The 24376-nt window shown below is 37.4% G+C and overlaps 1 protein-coding gene across 3 annotated transcripts in view; it reads right to left on the reverse strand.

The window, feature by feature from the left end:
* Utx (Utx histone demethylase) overlaps positions 1-24376 on the reverse strand; it is a 183852-nt gene that overhangs the window by 77937 nt on the left and 81539 nt on the right. The window contains exon 1 of one of the 3 annotated variants that reach the window (XM_076391160.1): positions 9973-9990. The exons of the other annotated variants lie outside the window; for them this stretch is intronic. The gene's annotated coding sequence lies outside the window, so the exon portion shown is untranslated. Of the gene's footprint in view, positions 1-9972; positions 9991-24376 lie in introns of those variants that run through there. 3 annotated transcript variants of the gene reach the window in all.

The following is a 24376-nucleotide window of genomic DNA, read 5'->3' on the forward strand; positions in this document are numbered from 1 at the left end:
GAAGACAAGAATTGATAGAATAGTTACAAGAAAACTTGGGGGTTCGTGGAACTTGTATCGAGACAGCACAATGTATGGTGAATCCTTTCAGGTCCAGACTTCGAGCTACGAGGGTTGTTCAAACAGTTCCTTGTATCTTGTACTTATAATCAAGCCTGTTCTGAACAAATAATGGTTTTGTTTAGACTAACTAGACTCCCTTGTTTCTCTATGTGGTCAGGCGAATAAATTAACAGATTAATAAAAGTCTTTTTAACAAAATTTGAAAAATGATCAGTACACTAATATAGGTATTATTTTATTTAGTTAGACTGTAAAAGTTCCTCGATTCTATATTTAATATTCAATTTAGGCTAAGCACTTCTCGTGTCAAATTATTTGTTACCTCATTTCAGCGAATTAACTGAAATAAATAATTTCATTTATAAAACCAAAATAAAATCACTCTTCTGATATTTGTAAAATAAAAGTAATGAAGTATTTGAACTAATTCATTATCTCAAAAGATTATTTTCTATTTTATTTTCAATCAAATATGACCAAGCCTCGATTACTCAAAGTGTTCCACTATAGATTCCTTGTCCCTCTAAAACTTAAGCTCACACGACTGATAATTTCGTCAGTCTAAACAAAGGCCAATTACAAGCATAACAGAATTTTTAGAAAAGTTAAAATCGTGTAAAAATTTTTCTAGAAAAGCAAGGATTAATCGTTTGTAATCAGCCTTTAGTCGAACCCACAAAATCGGTCATGTTAACCTATACAAATTCGTCACTATACATAAATAATATAAATTATTTAATAATATAAAAGTGTATAAACTTTTCACACGTTTGCAATTTCCTATCTCCGAATTCACTCTCGAGTCTCTCCATCCCACCTAGTACATCAAGCTGAAAAAGGCGAAAGAGGTAAAGGAACGACCGAGAGAGGGGGTACAGCGTGGGCCCGAGGATTCACCCGAATTAAATTGGGTCTCTGCCCCTGGGACCCTTCCTATCCCGTCGAATCTACGACTCGCCGCGAGAGACAAAAGAATGCCAGATCCCGCTAATGTCCCTCTGCTCCTGTCCACCGTGGCGAGGGGGCAGAAATTGAATCCCAGCTGAATTCAAAGTGCCGTGCGAAATACGCTACTACGCGTCGCCAGACCCCGCACCCTCCGCGACACCGATTGGATTTCAAAGGCATAAAGGATATCTTCTGATTGGATTGAATTTAATCCCCTCGACGGTGGATCGAGCCAAGGATCCGTCCTCTCCGCCGCGAGTTTTCATGAATATTTGCAAAGCCGATTTCCATCTCGAATTAAATGTGGTCAAAGGGCGCCTCATCGGCCCTTGTGAATTTGTTTCTTGTTAGACGATACGAGTGGGGCTTTGAGATAAAAATGTGGGGTATATGAGACGAATGAGTGGTGTATTAAATGGGGGTGGAAAATTTAGGGGTCTTTTGTTAGAAGTAGATTGAGAATGTTTATGACAACTGTGTTCATTTTTTTCTTATTTTAGTTTAGAAGAAAAAGTACTATGGGGAATCTAAATTCTGTGTCTCACTTATCCTCTTAAAATCATATTTAGTGGTTTGATTGAATTTTCATAGGGAAAATTATTCGTTACTAGAAATGGAACCTACCTTATTAAAAATTATAAGTCAAGAATTTAAATTTCGATATTTTATGAATTTTTGCTCAAGTCTGTACAAGTCATAGCAGACTACTGCTGATAAAACAAAATCAAACTGACGGTAAATAAACCACTAATTCACAAATCATCTGCAACATTTTGTACGCTCCTTATTTTTTAATCACTCATATGTAGACTGTAGGAATTTATGCAAATTCAGATTTTCATAAATACTACTGCAATAACAGAACGAAATTAGAAATCGATTTGAGCTTCAAATATTATGAGTAGACTCAAAACTAAAATTCCTATTTTCAAAAATTTAATTAGAGAAGAGCAATCTAACTAGGACTTTGTTTCAGTCTCCAGGTACCATAAAATGTATATTTAACTTTCAATATTTTATAAAATTTCGTATATTGTATAAATCCTCCCATATGTTTTTCCATCTTGAAACCTAACCTAAATGTATAAAAGTCTATAGTATAATTAGAAGACTATGTATTTTACGTTTAAAACATGTATGTACACATATCTCTGCATATTATACACAATCTGTTCTGTTTCACAGATTTAAATTATCCCTAAAATCCCGTACAAATCTTCAGTGTCCACTTGCATCAAACAAAAGTCCCAAAGTTAGCCCTTCCAACCAAACTACCACAGCAACGAGTGTACTACCAAGAAGACACTCCACTTGACAAAACTCTCCCAAAACAAGACCCCCTAAAATCTGTCCACGTTTTCTGAAACCCATAACGAGGAACCGGTCGAGCAGTCATTAATTTATCCTTAAAGCGAAACAGCATCCTTACGCGGCAGCAGTCCAATTCATCACACGCTTTAGGCTCGCGTCCGCGACGAGGAAGGAGAACGACGGTGGAAGAGCACAGTTCGGCAACAAAGGAATCGCGAACCGAGGAAAAAGCTGCACAAGAGCTCGTCAGAGATCCGCGCGATGATAGATCTCGCTGGCCGTGCCCGCTTTGATCCTCGACTTAGCGATGACCTCGTTAACCCGCTGTGGCGATGGTTGCGTCGATCGAAGCGCGGATAAAAGTGAAGGGATGCAAACGATAGCCAACTTTTCCGCCGCTCCTCTGCCCTCGACACGGCAATTAGGGAAACGTTGCCGAAATCATGCTGCTTTGGACGAGTGCTAGCACGATTACTAGCACGATTACTAGCAGGAAGAGGAAAGCTGTCCAAAGCTGTGTAGTCGAGTAAAATCATGTACCATGCTTTTTTAAATAGCTAACTAGATCAAACAAGCTTTTTGTTCCCTTCAGTTTTTGTAAATTATCTACAGAAAGAACCTCATCTACAGAAAAACCTTCTTTCTTATCTAGAGAAAGAAGGTCCTTGTCTTAGTTCGTTGTCAACAAGCCCATAGAGAATAAATAATATACCTAATTTTCTTTAGTTTCATAACTAGTTAAACGTGATACAAAAATGGTAAGAAATAAGTGCAAACACTGCCTATAAATGTAAATAAATTTTCTTACGATAATGGTGCCCCTACTTTCCCACAAGAATTTCATCGATTCGATTCAGAATAAGTGTTCGTCTATGAATCTCGCTCACCTGCTTCACATTTCTGCGTCTATTTAACCCAGATTCTTCTCACGTGGAATTCAAATTGCTGCAGGCGACGAGCGATCGTTATCATCAATGAACGTCAAAGCATGTGTAAATTAAGAAGTGGAAATCTATTTTTATAGAGGATATTGCAAACACTGATGAAAGGATAATCAATTAGAGTTCAGGTAGATTGATATTATAATTGTTTCATGTATTTCATTTGCAAGTATAGATTTAGAAATTGTTGAGTATGAATTTTATGCGTACAGGGTGCTTCAAAATTTTTAATTAGAACTTCAGTAAATTAAAAGATGATAATATGAAATTAAGCAATTCAAGGGAATATAAAATCTCCTGGAAATTTCTAAATTTAATTTGCAATTAATTCTAGAACTACAAAAATTACATCTGAGGGCAAGTTGGGAATCTGGAGATTTCTTTAAGTTTTTCTATCAATTTTAAACATTTTTTTATCTACAGCCAAACGATTACTATTCTCAAATCTAGCAAAAATTCTTCTGAACCCCCTAAAAATTTCTAAATTTGAATTATTTACAATTAATTTTAAAATACATCTTACACCTGAGGACAAATTATTGTGAATCTGAAGATTTCGCAAGTTTCTTTAGATCTTTCTATTAATTTTGAATACTTCTTCATTTACAGTGAAAACATTGCTTTTTCTAAATCTCACAAAACTTCTTTTGCACTGAATCATTGTTTCTTTTTCTCTCCAATGGCTCAAAAAATTGTCAAAATTTACAGCAACAAAAGTTCCCAAAAATTCTTCACCATCTACAGGAAGAAGATTTAAAGGGAAAAAGCTCTGAACCGAAGGTACAGTAATCGCAAGCGATAATCGCTCTTCTTGCTCCTGCTGGATACAGTCCACGGGACCGTAAATAGAAATGAGGGACTAGATCGAGCTCAAGAAGAAGAGAGATGTTTCGAGGAGAGTAAAGGAGAGAGGGATGAAGAAAGAAACGAGCTGGTGGTCTAACGCTCCGCGAAGGGAGGAGAATAATAGGGCGAGGGAAGAGGGTAGGGTGGTAATAGGGGGAGTGAGAAGTAGAAAAGATTCTAGATGGAGAAAACAGAAAAAGGGGAACGGGCATGAAAGGTGCGACGAGAAAGAGGCTGAGCACTGCTGGGAATAGTGATGAAATTCTATTCTTGGATCTTTGAAAAACTTGGAGCAAGAATATTTAGAAGTATGAACCTATCACTCGAATAATATTCAGTTTCTTTTCGTTCGAGTGATCTGAATACAAATCTCACGAGTGCCATGCCATAAGAATGAAACAGGCTATAGCTTTTAACGAGTGAATAAAATTATTCATTTATTGACAACAAGAAAAAAGTAATGAAATTTGAATTCTAACAATTTATAGATTTTATGAATGTGTAACTTCTGGAAGAAAAATATTTACTTTCTATTAATGACAAAAATTATACAATTCTTGGAGAGTAAAAGGGTTGATATAATCTTTCAAAATATTTATTTTCATTTAAAAAGTAACTACCCATTTACGAAAATTTAATTTTTGTAGAAATTGAAGAATAGTTGTATGGTACGTAGAAAATTTTGAAGGGGAGCAACGTGAAACTAAAGTTATTTTTTATCACATATTTGAGACAAGTAATTATTAATTAAGTAGAATATTCAATCGAATATTCTATCCCTTCAACAACTTTTGTTGACTGTGACAAATTGAATTACTAAAAAGTAGGTAAACGTTCTACCTCTTAAAATTAGAATATTTTTACCTATTCTCACTATAATAAAAACGAAATACCTACAGTTTGCTATATTGAAATAACTCCTTAAAATAGCAGAAAATAATACAATGCACATAATACACAAAAATATACAAACTTTTTCAAAATGAAAATACATGTACCTAATATTTGGACCCTAACATAACTGTTAAATATTAATAAAAGATTAGTGTTAAAAAAGGCTCTTATTTTTTATTTTATCTACAATATCAATATAAGCCAGTCAGTTACACACTGTCCACTCTGTATAAATTAATATTTCTCAGAAACAGCAATGAGAGACAAAATATTCCTCACTGTAACTTCAATGAAGACATAGCTTAATGGTGCCTATACATTCATAAAAACCTGAGTTTGCCTAAGCATTCGCAGCTACAGCCAATCGATCACTTAGCCAAGCACAGGCGTCGACAGCAATTAAATAGAGATCTGTATTAGCCCAAGTCCTCGCTAAACGTTAACGCGCAGCCTAACCTAGCCCAACTTAGCTTCAGGAGAGGGTGGCGAGTGGCAGAGGCGGCACAGACAAGGGGCGAGAGGCACAGACTGCTGATGATGTGGAAGCTGTGACAGTCAGGAGGGGGAGTCATCGATTTTCGTGCAGAGTGTGAGCGCGAAACCGTGGCCAGAGCCGAAGATGATGGGCCCAAGCCCTTGGATTTGCCTTGCAAAGCCTCTAGCTACCCCTTTCGGCGTCCATCGCCGAGGATGTCCGCTTGACCTTTGCCCCTTGGCCCGGGTCACGTGTCTGATCGTCGTGGGTGGAAGCGTCGGGAAGATTACAGGTGACTTGCACGATTTGAAAATCAAATCGGGAGAGGGATTTGCATCGCTGTCGAGATGACTGAGAGCAAATGTGGGGTGCCTGACGAAGGTAAATGGGTATGAAAGGGCCATCGATCTAGGCTGCCTGATCGATGAATTGGTCGATGCATCGATCGATCTAAGCATCGTGATAATGATGGGACATGGGAAGGAGGAAGGGTTGAGAAGAGAGTCGAGCGAAATGTGACCTGATTAATGATTAGATATTACGAGTCATATTTTACGACTAACATGAAATCAATGATTTCACCTACTGAGCAATTAGTAATCATGATTGATGAAGAGCAGAAGCAGTCGAAGCTGTTTAGGGTATGATTAACTGGAGAAGCATTGTCAGTGAAGAACTAGTCAAGAATCAAACACGAAATGACTGCTCTTATTAGAATTGAATCAATCTTTTGGTAATAATAATAATATTGTAAATATTGTTTAGAAAATACAGGATTAAATTTATTCGACTGTAAATTGACTCTACTATTGCCTAAGATACTTTTCTCAGGCAAAGGAAAGGAACCTTTCCTTTTCATCAGAAAACAGTCTCAGATTTCTCACATTTTTATTCCTCCTCACGAACAGCTCTACCGACAATTCCATCGTATCCACCACAAACTAAGCACAGTATGAGTTCCCTGGACCAATTATCGTAGAACAAATGAGTGATTGTCGACGTCCATAGGGACTCTAATGTCTGGGCTGTTGGAGGGTAAACGGGTCAATACTCGGAATGTCCCATCCGCTTTAAGAAATGGCGCGTTAAGGGATGCGAAGAGGCTGAGGCCTGGATAGGCCTAGCAGCTAAACGAGGGAGGATGTTCGCTCGATCGTGGCCACGGATACGGGAAAAAATGCTCCCGCGGAACGTCAACCCTTCCAGCCGAGAGGAAGACGGAGAAAATAGGAATCTGCAAGTTTAATGAACGCTTTGGAATCCAGGTACCCTGCTAAATCTGGGGGTATTAATATGCAAGCATGTCTCTCTGGGACAGGTGTCGATAATTCTGGGAGCGACTGATGTAACGTGTTTTGGTAATTTGGGGACCGTGGTACGTATTGGAAATTCTGGGAAATGTGACGTTTAATTTGCGGAGTTGAGGGCTTATAATAGTGGGAATATTTGTGGCCAGTGGAGAAGTCTTGAAATAGCTGGTGTTATAGTTAAATAATAAATAAATAATATATAAATAGAGGAAAGCTTGGAGGAATTGTTTAGACTAGCTTTACGTCAAAATGCAATCCATGCAAAATTTTATTAGTTGGGTAGTAAATGACAATTAGTATGAAATCTATTGTCATTAACCCCTTGCCGTACTTTGACGAGTCTGGCTCGTGCACTTTTTATAATATCTTCGCTGCCGATTACGCGGTAACGCGTGATGAGGATTTTTCGCAAGTAACCGATCACGCTCTATCGCGTGAGACGTCTATGTTCGTTTAATAGAAACTTTTTTGTTGGCAGTTTGAGGTAGTTACACGTTTCAGATCGGCAGCAAAGGTGATAATATTAGGAAAGAAAATTGTACGTCAAGGGGTTAATTCAATGACCTGTGTTGTTTACTCGAAACTTGATCCTAAGTGGGAAGCTGATTCGAAACTATAAATTCTAAATAATTACTTTCCATATTGTTTTCATTTTTATAAAGGATAAATTTATGTAAGTATTAAGAAAGGGAAACGTTCTTTGGCTCTTCATGAAATTTAATTATTAATAGCTTAAGACCTCGATTTTTGTGTAAGATGAAACTGAAATGGCAAGACACAACTGGTAAGATAACTGTTGAAGCATTTTTGAATTTAAATTCACGAGTACTCTCTTATTTTAATAGCCAGTTTTAGTATATTTTGATTACTAGAAACTAATTTACAATTTTTGAAAGATTTATGCAGACGTGTTTTTGCAAGTATTAAGATTTCAAGAGGTACAGTTTCTAATGTGAAGGCTGAGAGTAAATAACCATTTTGTAAAAATTAATCTTAGAGAGTCAATGCTATTGGAAGATTTGAAATCAGTTCAAACTTTAGGCAAGTAACTCATTTGTTCACAATCATTAAAATGTAATTAAATCGGTGAAGTTGGAGGTAGTATAAAACACTATTACGTAACTGTGCTGTTTTTGCACTCATTTGACTTAAACACGAACAGTATAATTCAATGCATAACTTAATTTTTAAAAAATAGAATTATATTGCTTCTGATCTCACTGATTTAATTACTTCCTGACAAAAAATAAGTACATTAATTATTTCACAGAAAAAAAAGAACAAGATCGTTTTAAACTTTGTAAACTCTTCTCTGGCCCAGAATTCAAGATTCCTAGAAAGTTGCAAATATTAAATTAGCAAACACTAAGTTGGCTAACTTCGATAGCCTACTGCCATAACTTGCCATATATTTTTAACAATCGTTTGCATGGATCCAATTTGATTTCGAAGCACTACGATCCCAAAGAAACCAGTACATTTCAATCCTCAATTTATTCTCACGAAACCAGTGCTATGCAATTTAAAACGATTCCAACCCACTGCACCAAACTACAGTAAAGAAAAGTTTCTACAAAACGAACCTCCTGACACGAACAAGCTTCCGAGTTTCCAGCCTGATGAATAACAAAATCAAAAACAACTGTACCTCAACACGTTCGCTGGACTCACAATTTACATCGCCTCCCCCCCACTTGGCAAAAGAACAAGCGCTTCATTAACGACAAACCTATCCTCCCAGCTAATTAACTAAACCAATAAAAAAGTGAACGTTCGTGAACCGTAACAGACAGCGCAGAAAACCCGATTCCAGGAGAGGTAACCTCCTCGTTTCTGATGGAAACCACCCCACCAAACGCTGCGCCCAGTGCAAACATTTACGCGCATTAATATCAACAGATTATCCGCGATCGTCCATTTGCATACATCCAGTTGAGGGCATTTCCACTGAACTGGTGAAAACTACCAAAGGTGTGTCACGTACTCTCTTCCAACCCCGATCACTTTTATTTAACTTTTTCCTGGTTAGTGGGACATACATATGAGTTGTTCTCAGGTTAAAGCAATCAACTCCTTTTCTATTCATTTCTTTTTTAAATTTTAGTTTCAAAGAACTTGGTTGAGGGTGAAGAGTTATTGTAGTTAACATAAATGTAAATGTTTTTGTTTTGTAGAGTCAATCAATTTGGCAAATGAGTGGGTCAATGTTCCACTTAGGAAAAATGTTGGAAGTCTCGATAACAAGAAAAAGATACCAAAAAAAATTCAGAGAGTGTAACAGATATGTAATTAGGTTTAAATTATGGTTTGAATTCTATTCTCATTTTTGTTGTATTTACTCTTTCCCATAAATAACCATTTCCCTTAAAAAATGAGGGTAAAATATATCTCACCATGCATATTTAGGTATGAAAAACGGTAGGACGCGCGTTCAACACGTTTTAAATTTCCTTTTTTTATATATAACTTTTCAATAAAGCGTTAAAAAACCTATGCTCACATAACATTTATTTCTTATCTCGACTGACAGAATGAACTGACATTTGGCACGTTAAATCTAGGACACCCTGTATACTGAAAATTGAAATTATCAGAAATTTTAAACTTATCTTATTATCTCAAGCGAATATAGCTACTTTTAAAATTACACTCCCCAAATATGAAATTATTCCCAACATCTACATTTCTGATTTCTGAATATTATACTAAAAGTTCATTATTGGTTTAATATCCACAACTAGACTGTAGATGTTTATGCAAATTCCTACATTCACAAATACAGCTAGACAAGTAGAAACTAATTAAAGATGTATTTCATCCTCCACGTGCATTGCACCTTTCCTCGTATCGCATAAATTCTGTACCTTTTTGCATTCTGAAATTCCCCATAAATGCGTATACATCCTCAGACTATTCATAACAATACGTCGGTGGTTATATCACTGTTTCATGCAAGGTTTCCAAGAGAAACGCAGGGTTAAGCAAGCCGTCGCGTCGTTCGTCGCGTCAGATTGTAATTTCGCGCGTGTAAACCGCGCCGAAGAGCGAGGAACATCGGCTGGCGCGCGGTGAACACGTTCCTGTGGCCCCGATGCCATCTGATACTCGCGCAATAAGCCTCCGACGGCACATTGTCTTGCTACCATATGCGCTCTGTCATGCGTACGTGACAATGAAGCCCTACCTTTGTGTGCCACGGGACGCCGAGAATTTTATGACCACCATTTTCCGCGCGACGATCGATCGAACAGTCGGTTTCGGGTCTTGAGAAAATGGCGAGAGAGAGGGGGGTAGTTTATGGGACCTCTGGAGACTGTCCATGGAGAAGCGGGGGGTGAATGGACCTGGTTAATAAGTAGGTTGTAAACAGTGGATGTATGTGTATTTGAAGAAGATTCAAGCGTGTGTAAAATTATTATTACGTTTCTTTTAGGCTTTTTTTTTGTTCAGACCTGGGCGTTTTGAGAGGTTTTGGAAATATAGTATTTTAAGTAATGTAATTTAAATAATATGTTTAGTTTGAAATAGGTCTAATCCCAGCGTAATCCTAGTTTTAAGAAAATTTTTGAATTGATTTCTGACGTCTGTCATAAATGCTACATATTATGAGTAGACCAAAAACTAAAATTCCTAGTTTTAAAAATTTAATTAGAGAAGAGCAATCTAACTAGAACTTTGTTTCAGTCTCCAGGTACTATAAAGTGTATATTTAACTTTCAATATTTTATAGAATTTCGTATATTGTATAAATCCTCCCATATGTTTTTCCATCTTGAAACCTAGCCTAAATGTATAAAAGTCTATATTATAATTAGAAGACAGACTATGTATTTTACGTTTAAAACATGTATGTACACATATCTCTGCATATTATATACAATCTGTTCTGTTTCACAGATTTAAATTATCCCTAAAATACCATAAAAATCTGCAGTGTTCACTTGCATCAAACAAAAGTCCCAAAGTTAGCCCTTCCAACCGAACAACTACCACAGCAACGAGTTACTACCAAGAAAATACTCCACTTCGCAAAACTCTCCCAAAACAAGACCCCCCTTGTTTTGTTCAGACCTGGGCGTTTTAAGAGGTTTTGGAAATATAGTATTTTAAGTAATGTAATTTAAATAATATGTTTAGTTTGAAATAGGTCTAATCCCAGCGTGAATTATCTAGCTTTAAGATAATTTTTTTTAATTTTCTGATGCCTGTCATAAATGCTACACTATATGCCAATTATTGGTGCTATTCGTGTTTCATGAGAAGTCCTTTGGAGAGCATTAGAGGCAATGCTGTCCAGGAGACTTCTCATGAGACATGAATAATACGTCATTGAGGATAAATTGCAAGACTTGGTCGCCATTTAGTAAGAAGCAACAAGTAGATTAAAAAATATTTTTCCTACAGCTTAAGAGTCTCTTTTTATATCCCTAAAAGTCTAATACAGTAGAGGTTTCAGTTCTCTCTCAAAAAATTCACGAAGAACCATACCTACTTCTAGCGTTGCTATAAGAATCTCCCCTTAAATAGTGAAGTAATAGCAGTTTGCTGAGGAGATTAAAACTAAAACAAAAATATTTATTACACCCCAATATATTCTGGCTCTGCTGGACCCTCAGACGGCGAACGCTGGGTCAGAAGTGACCCCGAGGCCACTCTGCACATAAATGTAAAACAGTCTGGTGTCCGAGGGTTAAAACGCATTTGAAATGCATATTCGAGTGAAATACATTTCCCAAGGGTGGCGAATTTGAAGGCCCTCGCGAGGTCCTGGTCATCAACCTTACACAAATTCCGCCTCGCCACGCGTCCGTGCTTTCAGAGCCAATCAGGACCTAACTTCGCGCCATTGCTGTATCCCAATCGAGACGTCGAGCACTGGGTAGCACTGGGTGCATGCTATCATCGCCTATGCATCTCGTGGCCAGCGTGTACCGTTGCATTCGAGGTCTGCGAGCGGCGCGGGGCGCGTCGCGATGCAAAGAAGCCACGAGGAGGCACGGGAAGAGGCGAGGAGGGTGGAGTGTGATCTGAATGGAATAGCGAATTGACTTTGGAGGGAAATACTCCCCCCTCACCTCTCTGACCCCTCGAGGCCAGCCAGCTCCTAGACGCTAGGCTGAATCTTGATTGTGTAACTGTCAGAGGCGTTTCCTCCTTGCGAAATGTGCAACGTAAGGTAAAAGACTCGATGCTTGGACGTGAAGTAACATGTGAACACTGATGCAAATAATATTTCCTTATTGCATTGAACATTTGTTGCATCCATGACGGAGTGTTTCATTCAATTGTTTAAGAAATGTGCAGGTACAGTACTGTACACAATTACAATATACAGGGTGTCCAAGCTGAAGCAAGTCAGCTAAGTACCTCTTCTGTTTTTAATAACACGAGATTTTGAAAAACTAACAGAAATGATCTTACGCAAAAGATTTTGTTTAGGAATCTTGAAACTATTCAAATTATGATATGCACGATTTTCGTTTCATTAAAAACAGAGACAGTTTGATGGTATGCTTCATCGTGGGTACCTTGTATAGATACAAATATACAATTAAACTATTTGTTGTATGAGCAAGAGCTTCAAACTTTTCTAAATATATCATTCCCTACACTGTTATCGAATTTTGGACCCAGTTTCACTCTCAATCCTACTGTACTCTCATCATTAACTCTTTGAGAAATAAGAACCCAAAATAAATAAATAAGAACCCAAGTTGCACCTTAATCACAACAGTGACAACAATTTGCTACTGCCTTTTGATATGTATAAATATTTATTTTCAGTTATTTACGTATTTATTGTTGGTTCATTGCACTGCTAACTGCATGAAAAACTTTAAATAAAATATTAAATATTGAACATGCATAAAAAGCTGAGCAAAAGTTGGGACAATGTTTAACCCACCTAACCCCAAAGAGTTAATAGCTCAAATAATAGAATCCTTGAATAACAGAAAGTGTAAACAGCGTTTGGTTAATCGAGATTTTACTGTATTTGCATGCAGGTGAATCAGAGGCCTCTGGACAGAAGCTGCGAGTGCTTCTTCTGAAGCTGGTGCTGCAGGCAGCGAGGGTCACTGTTAGCCGCGCGACGTGTCTCGCGTGGTGCAACTGCGAGCTGATGAGCCGATTGCGACGAGAGGGTTATTTTTGCAGCGAGCACATAGTCTATGTTGCGGTCTTGCCTGCCGTTAATTATGAGGCGAGAGACGCGTCGTGAGAGAGTCGAGCGAGAGTGTATCCTGGCGAGGAACCTAAGCATGGGTTTCTTTTATTGATCGACTACAGGCTGGCACAGATTCGCGGGATGGAGGCTTCTACTTGTATCTCGAGAGGGAAACTTCTGAGAGGAGGCCTCTGGGGTTGATTTTTTTTAGAGATTTGAATGGCATGGACTTTTGGGAATGTTTAGCTAAATAAGGGTAGATCGAAAGAGCTGTGTTTTTAAATAAGTGCAATTCTAGGAGAATGCAGGTTCAATTGAATGCAAGTCTAGATAAATGCATTTCTAAACAGAGGCAATTTTATGGCAATACTGTTTTAAATAAATGCAGGTCTAGGAAGGTGCTTTTTCAATTGAATGCAAGTATTGTAAATGCATTTCTAAACAGAGGCTATTTTATGGCAATGCAGTTTTAAATAAATGCAGGTCTAGGAGGGTGCTTTTTTAACTGAATGCAAGTCTTGTAAATGCATTTCTAAACAGAGGCGATTTTATGGCAATGCAGTTTTAAATAAATGCAGTTCTAGAAGAAAGCGTTTTTAATTGAATGTAAGTCTGGATAAATGAATTTCTAAACAGAGGCTATTTTATGGCAATGTAGTTTTAAATAAATGCAATTTCTAGATGTCTTCAGTGCACAAAATGCAATATTAAGACATTTGTGATTAATTATGCTACTAAGTTGAACACTTCTTTTAATTAAACACTTTTGTATTCAAGTAACTGCAATTCGAGACGAATTCGATGCATTTCTAAATAAGTGGAATTACATAAGTGAAACTAATGTATTTTTAAATAAATGCAATTATCTGGATGAAGGTAATTCTACATGAGTGCATTTCTTAATTAGTGATGTTTAAAGTGTTTGGTATGGGGTTCGTAAGTTTATGAGAGCTTTCAGGGGTACAGCATTTTTTCGTTATATACCTATTGCTATCTTTTTTACGTTTCGAAATAATTCTTTCATATTTTTCCTCATTTAACATTGACCAAGTAACTCTGTGATTATAGGTCCTGTGAAAATCGTGCCCCACTTATTTTACATAATTTACTTCTTGTATTGTGGGAGAGAAATAGTGTTATGTGAAACAATTTATATAAAGATTGAATGTGATAGATCCTGTTTAAACAAAAAACAATTAAAAACAATTCAAAAAGACAATTCAAACAAAAGCCTTGCTTACTTACTCTTTTCAGGTATGCATACATATATAATAGCTTGAACAGGTACTTTTACAATGAGTTAGATCACTTACCTGAAACAGACAAAAAGAAACATTTATTAGTTAAATGTATATACATAGCAATACAAATGTGCTAAGTGTTAATTCTGCAATATATGTATGTATCGTTTTACATGTAATAGATATATTATTTTTAATTAAAAATCTTTGGAAAGGTACATAGAAAATATGTAGAACAATATTTTACCAACAAATGATAGTTGTTCAAATATTCATTCTGAGTTATAGGTATTTATTACTTTCCACCTCTTACTATCAAATCATCAAACAGAAAAGAAACAATAAACACCATACAATCTCATCTCAAAACTTCCCATCTCCTCGTTTCTATTTTAAAATTGTAAGGAATCCTCAAAAATTAAAATCAGAGAAGATTAAAACCCGCCAAAAACAAGAAAGAATATTAATAAAATTAGAATATTTAAAACAATAAAATTACAATCCCACCAAAAAGAAGAAAAAAGAAAACCAGAAAAAGTTACAGCAGAATAGTTCCACAATTCTAAACATTAATTAAACAGTGATAAAAAGTTACAATAGAATTACAAACAGAATTCCAAACATTAATTAAACAATAATAGAATTACGAGTTCCCATTAAAATAAATTAAATTCCATTTAAAATGTGATAATGTCTTCCACATTCCATTTAAAGTAGAAAAACAGAGAATTTCAAATCTGAGAAAATTTCATTTTACTCTGATCACAGATTTCAAACTTGAATTAAAACACAATAAAGGATTTCACACCTACTTCAGTCAATTAAAAATTCTCATTTTACTCAAACAACCATTAAAACAAAATTCCACTTCCATAGGACCTACAAGTGAAACATTAGAAAATCTCAAATCCAAAAAAATTTCACTTCATTCAGCTCACAGATTTTCAAACTTGAATTAAAACACAATAAAAGAACTTCACATCTACTTCAGTCATGTAAAAATTCTCATTTTACTCAAACAGCCATTAAAACAAAATCCCACTTCCATCGACCCTACAAGAAGAACATTTCCACGATTCTCCGCAATACTCAAAATCCTCGTCCCAACAAGAAATTCATCGCTCCTCGCCTCGCAACTGCAATCCTCGAACAAAACCCAGAAAAAAATCCCCAGCACAAAGAACGCATCAAACTCTCTTCCCTCAGGTTCCCCGATCGCCTCGACCCAGCTTCGAAAGTGCTGCGCGCAAAAATAAAGCGAGCCTCTCCCAAAGAAAAGCTACAAAGACGAGAGGCGCTCCGAAATAAATCCTTACGACAAAGGATTTTTTTTTTTTTAAAAAGAAAATTCCCGTTCGAGAGCATTCCAGCGCTCCCGTTGGGTATCCGCGGGCTCTGCAAATCAGCCGACATCGTCCCTCGTCGCGAGGAACTGTAACCAGAGAGGGAACACGGTGGCGTTCAGCGACGAAAACGAAAAATTTCCGTGAAAGCCAGCCGCGCGGCGGGGACTCGTCGTGCATCGCGCGGAGGGAAAGGGCCGATAACAATTCCGATCGAACTGAATGCCGTCGGCACACACAAAAATAACCTGGCGTGGAACGGCCACCGTTCGATAAACGCACATGTTTCCAGGAGCATTGTACTCGCGCGCGCGTAGAATGGTAAACGCAGCTCGAATAATTCTTTTGTAACTGATTTCCGTCGACGCTGATTCAACCTTTGCTGGCGATTCTCTTTTGTTTCTGACTCGCTCCATTTTTCTGGTTGCGAGTTTTTGAGGGAAATTTTTGGGGCTTGGCGGAGAAAGGAACTTGGGGGCTTTGAGGGTTGGTGGAAGGTTGATGGAGAATTGCGGTGTTTGAGGGACAGGGAAAAAATTGGGTGGAGAATTTAAAAGGAAATGTGGGGATAAAGTAGTGAGAGGAAAGGAGAAGTTTTGAGAATTAGTAGAAGAAAATTTGGAAATTTGAAGATTACTAGAAAGTGGTTTTAGATATTCAAAATGGATAATAATAGAGGATTTAAATATTGCAGACACGGTGGAGAAAGGAAGTTGGGGAATTTTGAGGGTTGGTGGAAGGTTGATGGAGAATTGTGGTGTTTGAGGGACAGGGGAAAAATTGGGTGGAGAATTTAGAAGGAAATGTGGGGATAAAGTAGTCAGAGAAAAGGAGAAGTTTTGAAAATTAGTAGAAGAATATTTGAAAATTTGAAGATCACTAGAAAGTGGTTTTAGATTTTCAAAGTGGATAATAATAGAGGATTTAAATATTGCAGACACGGTGGAGAAAGGAAGTAGGGAATTTTGAGGGTTAGTGGAAGGTTGATGGAGAGTATTGTGGTGTTTGAGGGACAGGGGAAAAATTGGGTGGAGAATTTAAAAGGAAATGTGGGGATACAGTAGTGAGAGGAAAGGAGAGGTTTTGAAAATTAGTAGGAGAAAATTTGGAAATTTGAAGATCACTAGAAAGTGGTTTTAGATTTTCAAAATGGCTAATAATAGAGAATTTAAATATTGCAGACACGGTGGAGAAAGGAAGTTGAGGAATTTTGAGGGTTGGTGGAAGGTTGATGCAGAGGATTGTGGTGTTTGAGGGACAGGGGAAAAATTGGGTGGAGAATTTAAAAGGAAATGTGGGGATAAAGTAGTGAGAGGAAAGGAGAGGTTTTGAATATTAGTAGGAGAAAATTTGGAAATTTGAAGATCACTAGAAAGTGGTTTTAGATTTTCAAAATGGATAGTAATAGAGGATTTAAATATTGCAGACACGGTGGAGAAAGGAAGTTGAGGAATTTTGAGGGTTGGTGGAAGGTTGATGGAGAATTGCGGTGTTTGAGGGATAGGGGAAAACTGGGTGGAGAATTTAAAAGGAAATGTGGAGATAAAGTAGTCAGAGGAAAGGAGAAGTGTTGAAAATTAGTGGAAGAAAATTTGGAAATTTGAAGATCACTGGAAGGTAGTTCTAGATATTCAAAATGAACCAAAAAAAAAGGGGGATTTAAATATTGCAGACACGGTGAAAAAGATTGGAAAATTTAAAATTGGCAAAAAGTTTTCGATCCAATCCAACAATATGCAGTTATTTAAAAATGCTGTAATGTGATACCAAACATGGGAATATTAGATGAGTTTGATACAGTCTAGCTTCGTGTCATTCCATCTGATCAAAACCTTGTTGCCAGTAGTGCTAAGTTTGGACTTACCCAGTTCTGTACCTCACCAATTCATATAACAATCCTCTAACTTTTTAACCCAAAAGTCGCTTAAATTCGGCGCCTCCATAGAAAAACACATCTCAAAACGCTTCCCTACGCGGCGCTCAAAGAAACGCATCCCCAAGCAACTGCGCTTCTCAGAATCCCACTAATCGCCTCCACTTAAAGTCCAACTGCCCTCCCATACCATCAATGCGCATACATATTCCAACTGCCCCGGATCCACCATTAAACAATCTCCATTCGAGCTGTACAGCCGGGCAAAAGTAAAATGCAATTACCGAGTATTAGTGCCTACCATCGGTAAACATGACCATCGAGTACCATTATCCCGCTCGCAATATTTGCCTTTCCTCGAAAGGTCCCAGTCGAGAGGCCGCCGCGAGGGCTGCCACCGAAGAATGTCACTCGTTTCAGGCTCCTTTCGACTGGCTGACACGCGTACCTTTCAACGAGGGTCGCGGTTATTGCGGGTAATTCGACAAAAGCGCTACTCAAGGTATTTACGCGCTAGCGAGCGCAAAAAGCGTTTCCATGTCGGCGAGAACCGCGGGCAGAGACGGGGATCGGCGAAATTCTCGAGTGGACACTCGCGGGCTCGTTTGCAATCGAAAACGCTACCGTGATAAATATTTTATGATCGAGCGAGCGCGGGGACAGCCGTCCAGCGGTTGCATAATTGCGGGCTATCGAGCGACGAGTGTAATCTGCCTGACACTGAAAGTGGAGAGCCCGACAAGGTTACTCAGCCGTTCCAGGTCTTCTTTCTCTAAATGGGCAGAGGAATGCCCGCCAGATCAATTACACGGAGAAACTTATCGCCAGTGGAACTACTTTGCTACTGTGCGCTGGAGTTGCGGGCTGAACGGTTTGTATTATTATACAGGGTGTTCTGTTACAGGTGTCAAGAGTTTTATGGGGGTAGCCACCTTGATCGTGTCTAGAAATATACTGCGTTCACTGAGAGAACGCAGTCGTTTCACGCAGATGGCTTCCATTGCCCCGACTGACTTTTCAACTGAGATTGGTGAAGGATTCAAGAGCCTAAAAGGACACGCCTTGCTTCTTTCTACTCTGTATACCTAGTGTCCAAATGAAACAAATATTTCTATCTATTAAGAAACAATATTTATTGAGATATCAATGTATAAGAATCCACAGCTTATTTGATTATAAAGAAACAGCAACGGTAGAACTGTTTCCTGGATTTCCTACAAAATGTTCGATGCGACCAGGTAGTTTATGACACGGGAAATCTAGGGTCGTTTATGGTATTGCAACGCAGTAAGAATACTAACTAGTACCAGTACGTTTTCGGTCGACAGAGACGATATTCAAGAAGATTTTTATTTGCTAACAGAGCCGCATTAATACTTTCGGAGAAAACTAAAATCTAAAAGAATATCGTTTGCTTGCTCAAAATTTCTTTCACACCGTTTATGCGCTAACACTTGAAGAAATGACTTTCTTTAGAAATGGTAGGACCTCCAAGGGCCCAACAAGGGGTTCATGGGTAAGGATGTGCTCGGAAGTGACAGAGCCAATAACTAATGAGCGTAGGCGTGAACTGCGCAAAGGGTACGAAAACTCGTCAACCGACAACTGCGTTCTCCCAGTGAACGAAGTATAGGTACTGGGCAGAGCTGGTAAAGCTGTACCAGGGACAAATTTTGACATAGTGCAGTATATTAGTGGATGAGTGTCTGTCCATAAATGTACCAACAAATATCTCATAAATTGTTGAAGTTAGAAAAAAGTTTAATAAGAGAAATCTATATGGCTGCAAGTCAGCTACAAGGTGCATGGAAATTATTTTTTTTCATTCGTGACCTATCTGAGTTTATGAAGGTCAGCTTAGATTTTTCGGATGGGTATGAATAATTTTTTTTGCATACGTAGTCAGTAGAGATAATTTGCAATCAAGATGGAGTCTTGTTAAAAATTGCTACTAATAGTAGAATAAGTCGCAAGAACACATTAATTTCATACGAATTTTAGATATTTTTATAACAGTTAATGACTCTGAAATGAAACCCTAAATGTATGTGACTTCATTATTCTTGATTTTTGTCCTATTTTGATGTACAGAATCACCTATAGAATCGCCACTTGCATAGATCACTAGGTGCTCTGTGACGAACTTTTGGTACGCTGTTTATAGTAGTCGATTAACTGGACTTTGTTTATTCAGTGTTTCTGTAATTCAAGCTTCTATTATGTATAATAATAAAATAGGAGCACAAGTTTTAATCTCTCGGTACTTGCTCTGTTTCCATTGAAGTGGAACTGAGTGTTATGGAGGTGAAATTTTATCCGAATGGCTGTTTAAATAAAACAAGAATTTTAATTTAACTGAGGTATGAAATTTTATTCTCTATTGTGTTTTAATTCGAATTTAAAAACTTTTAATCCACTTCAAGTGAAAGTTTCTTGGATTATTTTGATTCGAAATCGAGATTTTCTCTATTTTAAGTGGAATTTGAATGACTTTAACAATAGTACTTTAATTAAAATTTGTTTAGTTTATTTCAGTATAAATGTCAAATTTTTCATTTTAGTTAAATACTTGGAATTTTTCTTTTTAGTTTCATTAAAAATTGGGAACTTCCATTTCAATTGAAATTGGAGACTTCTCCTTTTACTATACTTCAAATTTAAATGTTCTCTTTTTATTTCGACTGAAAAGTAAAATTTTCTGTTTTATAAATAGTCAATACAGTGTTATTTCGATACAATTTCGATGGACACATACATTCCCTTGGAACTATTTTTTTAATTTACCTTGTTCTCGTCTTCAGGAAGGCAAATTTAATCTGCTAAGGCGTAACCCTATCTTAGGAACGAGTTTTTTACATTCCTTATACATGCAACTGATTCCAAGTGCTGAACTTCTATCGAGACAATACAACAGATTTGAAAAATCTATCTTCAACTATTTGTAAAATATTCCTAGATACACTTCACACAACGAACCCCTAGAATATAATAGATTACAATTAGTCAATCACACAAATTCGACTAAAATTGCACTAAGTCCACACATTGCACAATATTCAAACACCACAATCATCCCTCCACGAAGTCCAAAATTTCATTCACTACCATCATCTCAATCTTCCACAGCCCCATTGACCCCTCGTTCCATCCATGCAGCACACCAGTTCACCCAATTCCAGACCCATTCAAAAATATTCCCCACTCAACGTCTCAGCCTCTCAGAAGTAACAAAACCTTGCAACCTCCTGAAGGGTTTAAGCGTCCTCCACGTCGTCGAACGAGCCCGCCACAATCGAGTTCAAGGTTCCCACGTCGGCCAGCGAGCCCCATTAAAGATATCTCGAAATCAATTAAACAAATAATGCGGCCACTTCCTGAACGTCGTTTAACGTCGTCGAATTCGAGCGACGCGCGGATGTTCCGTCTGTGCACGTGTATACTATATACAAAGAGGGTGCGGAAGGGTGCAAAGAAAGGAAACAGAGGAAGGGAGTCGCTAATCGGTTGGGGTTCGATCCTACGCCGCTACCCCCTTGGCATCTGCCAAGTTCGAGTATCCAGCCCCTTCAGCGTCTCTTTTTCAGGCTGTCAGCTTTGGAAGGAAGGGTTGCCAGCCAAGAGGTAGTCTGAGCGCACACTGGCAGGGGTGCGCGTTACGCCCTGCTTCTCCGCCCCTGAGTCTGAGCTACCCCTCTCTGGCGCTTCCTTGCATCATCGTGGCGTAGATTATCTGTCGGCTTCAATTCGCCTTCCAGGTCGTTTATATGCATGGATGTTGCAAGAAGCAGGATTTTTGGGGATTCTTTTTTATCTTTCGGGGGGTAGAAACTGAAGACGTGTAGTTTATTTGAGGGTGATACGAGGGTGGTATGACTGAAGAGGGGTTTTTGATGAGTATTTCTGGGGTGTGTTTAGATCATTTTGTTTTAGAGAATTGATTTTTTTATTAATCGTGTGATCGTTGTGTATGATTGTTAGTGAAAATATTTGTTTCTTTTTTAGAGTACAGGGTTTCTATTGAATTGGTATTTTTGTCACTCAAGGAATTACCTTTGAGATTGATATATAATTTTTTTGGTATAATTCTAGGCCAATGAAATTATTATAAATATATGTAAAAGGAAATTTTTCAGTAGAATAAGTTTACAATAGTAGTTTTAATTTTTGATTTTCTGAATATTTATTAAATTATGATTTAAGTTCCAGTCATGATCCTGCTGTATATTTATCGTTAATACAGTGAATAGTTGAGAACTTAGAAATTATAGGTTAGTCCTATGATTTAGTTAACCAAGGTCCTTTTGTATTTAAATTCTGTAAATACATATTAAATGTCTATGTACAGAAGGTTGGATGTTATATTTATCAAATATTAAAAAATTCTGTTTAACTTGAAACCACAGAAAACATATAAATGTCATTTCATTTTGAGAAGGAAGTATAATATTGGATTTCAATATTTCGTGAGATCACTTGTGGAGACTTCAATGCCTGGGAATCAGAGTGAACATCCACTCGACGATTAATTAAAATATACTCTATTTACCTTGTTAAATGGACCGCGACATAATAAGCTATGTGCAATAAAAATGCAAGATTACGATTAAACGAAATTAAAGTTAGAATGATATTGAAACTTCTGCAGGTAATTACCTCGAAAAAAGAACTCGACATCAGCATTCCACCCTTCAAATTAAATAACCCTTGTGTAAATAACCTTTTAGTCATTTTAAGTGCTTGAAAAATAACTGCTCTTATATGTATTTTCTACCTTTATTTGGACTACTTGCTGCGATATCCTTAAAAAATATATCACACTCGTCTTACAGAACAAATTAAATGTTGAACACTAGACTTCTAATTATACATCCTTTATAATTATATATCCCTACTTAAATTGAACAGTGTCCTCACAAATAAGAGGAACACTATCAAGTTCATAATTCGAAAAAAAAACGAGAACATCGATATGAATAAATCCTAAAAATACATAAAAATAATCGCTATTAATTGCAGATTTTTATGCATTTATAGAAAATTTAAATGTGTAAAGAAATACAAATTATACTTATAAAATACTGAAAGGAATGTAGGCAAGAATATATTTAAAGAATAAAGTAGGTTTTCATTTAAATTTTGTTTTTCTAAATGTATCTACAAAAGTTTAATTTTGTATAAAACTATACAGTCCATTAATATAGTAGTTCTTATATCTGTGAATAGAATAATTTACTTGAGAACTTAACATTCGAAATTTTGAGCCTCAAATTCACACTACTTATAATTTAAAAAAAAAACAGTTTCTTTTATACAAACGTCTACTATTAAAAACATGAAAATATAAATTACATCTTACAAACTTCACTTAATAATAAACTAAAAATTCTGTTATATTTAATATGGTTAAAGTTGTTCTTAATGCTTGACAGTTTTCACTAGGTACCTCAATCTGTGTTCAAGAGATTGGCGTTAAAACTGTTAGCCACTATAAATAGAAAAAATTAACTTCTAGGGTAACTGTAAAAGCTCTGCCAATAATCGCCCAAGGAAATCATACTCAACGCCAAAGCGAATAACCCCCTTAAAAAAGGGAGAGCAAGGGGGGTAGGCATTAAGTAGCCAGACACGACTAATTTGTTACCCAGATACAAAGCATTTTATTTCAATTCGCTTTGGAGTCGCGCCCCGTCTTAATTTTCCTCGAGCATGCCTCCTCGAGGCAACTCGCGGGGGGCCAGAGGAGAGGGGATGATAATTACGCACGATTCACGATGCGCGAGGAGTGCAGCACGAAATCGTACCAATTACCATCGAAATTACGCCTTTGTGGCCTCTCTTCGCGAATCGTTCTAATTACTTCTCCCGCTGGCTACTTAAAAACATTTCGAGTGGGAGCCGCGATTCGGTCCACCGAACGCGGGGAGCTTCAACGAGATAATAAAGGGAATGATGCTCTGTATTCTTTCTGCACCCTCGAGTGCACTTTCCCGTGGAAGCTGTGATGCTGAAACGTACACGCGTATTCGAGTCGCGAAGTGTGCGAGGGATGAGACACGCAATGGTGGACGAAAGAAAGTTTAAAACTGGTCTTTGTATGTAGGTTGTCTTTGAACTGGTGGTACAAGGGGAAGATGACTGTGATTCTACTGAAGAAATATGTCGAAAATATGGAATACAATTTTTGAATATCGTGCTTCGTTTTCGAGAAAATTGACTTTGAATTTTAATCGAGTGCAAGTGTATTAAAGTGAGGTAAGTGTCTCAGTAGCTGACCATGTCCTAGTATCTGAACACAAACGCTAATTTTATTTCATTTTGAGCTTGAATTCTAATGTATCTAATAGAAGAACAAAAATAGTATCGTAAAGTAGTATATTCAATTACTGAGGTACATTTCAAGTGTCTGGAAGTGTATAAAAATAGCTAAGAAGGTTGTCCAGTTACTGAGACATTTGACATCTTAAGTGTCCAGGTTCTGAGACATTTCACAGTTTGAAGCGTTTGAGGGATAAACAGGGAAAGGGGAATGCTTCTATCTTACCACAGAGACAATCAGTAATCAGATCGAGACTGTTCCTCTTACCCTGTACCTTTCAAACACCCCAAACAATTTTCTCAAAAACGAAGCACGATATTCAAAAATTTCACAAAAAGGAGCCTCATCTTCAACGTCCTAACAGAATTTCCATTTAGTCAAAAACTCATGACGATAACTTTATTAAATGCAGTACCAAGCGTATAGCGAGAAAATCCTGCAATAACAAAGAACAAAAAGCCTTATCTTATTTTCTCCCTCGAAAATCTCTCAAGAGCTCACCTCCACCACCGCCCCATTATTGTTCTCAAGCATGGCGCGAAAATCGTAGGCGTTTAGTACAGCGAAACGCTTTAGCAGACCCACGCACACTTGTTTTGACAGCTGTAACGCGATCCTTATAGGCGCGAGCGTGTATCGACTCCGTTCT

This window comes from Calliopsis andreniformis, unplaced genomic scaffold (genome assembly GCF_051401765.1).
Source record: "Calliopsis andreniformis isolate RMS-2024a unplaced genomic scaffold, iyCalAndr_principal scaffold0022, whole genome shotgun sequence".
Taxonomy (NCBI): domain Eukaryota; kingdom Metazoa; phylum Arthropoda; class Insecta; order Hymenoptera; family Andrenidae; genus Calliopsis; species Calliopsis andreniformis.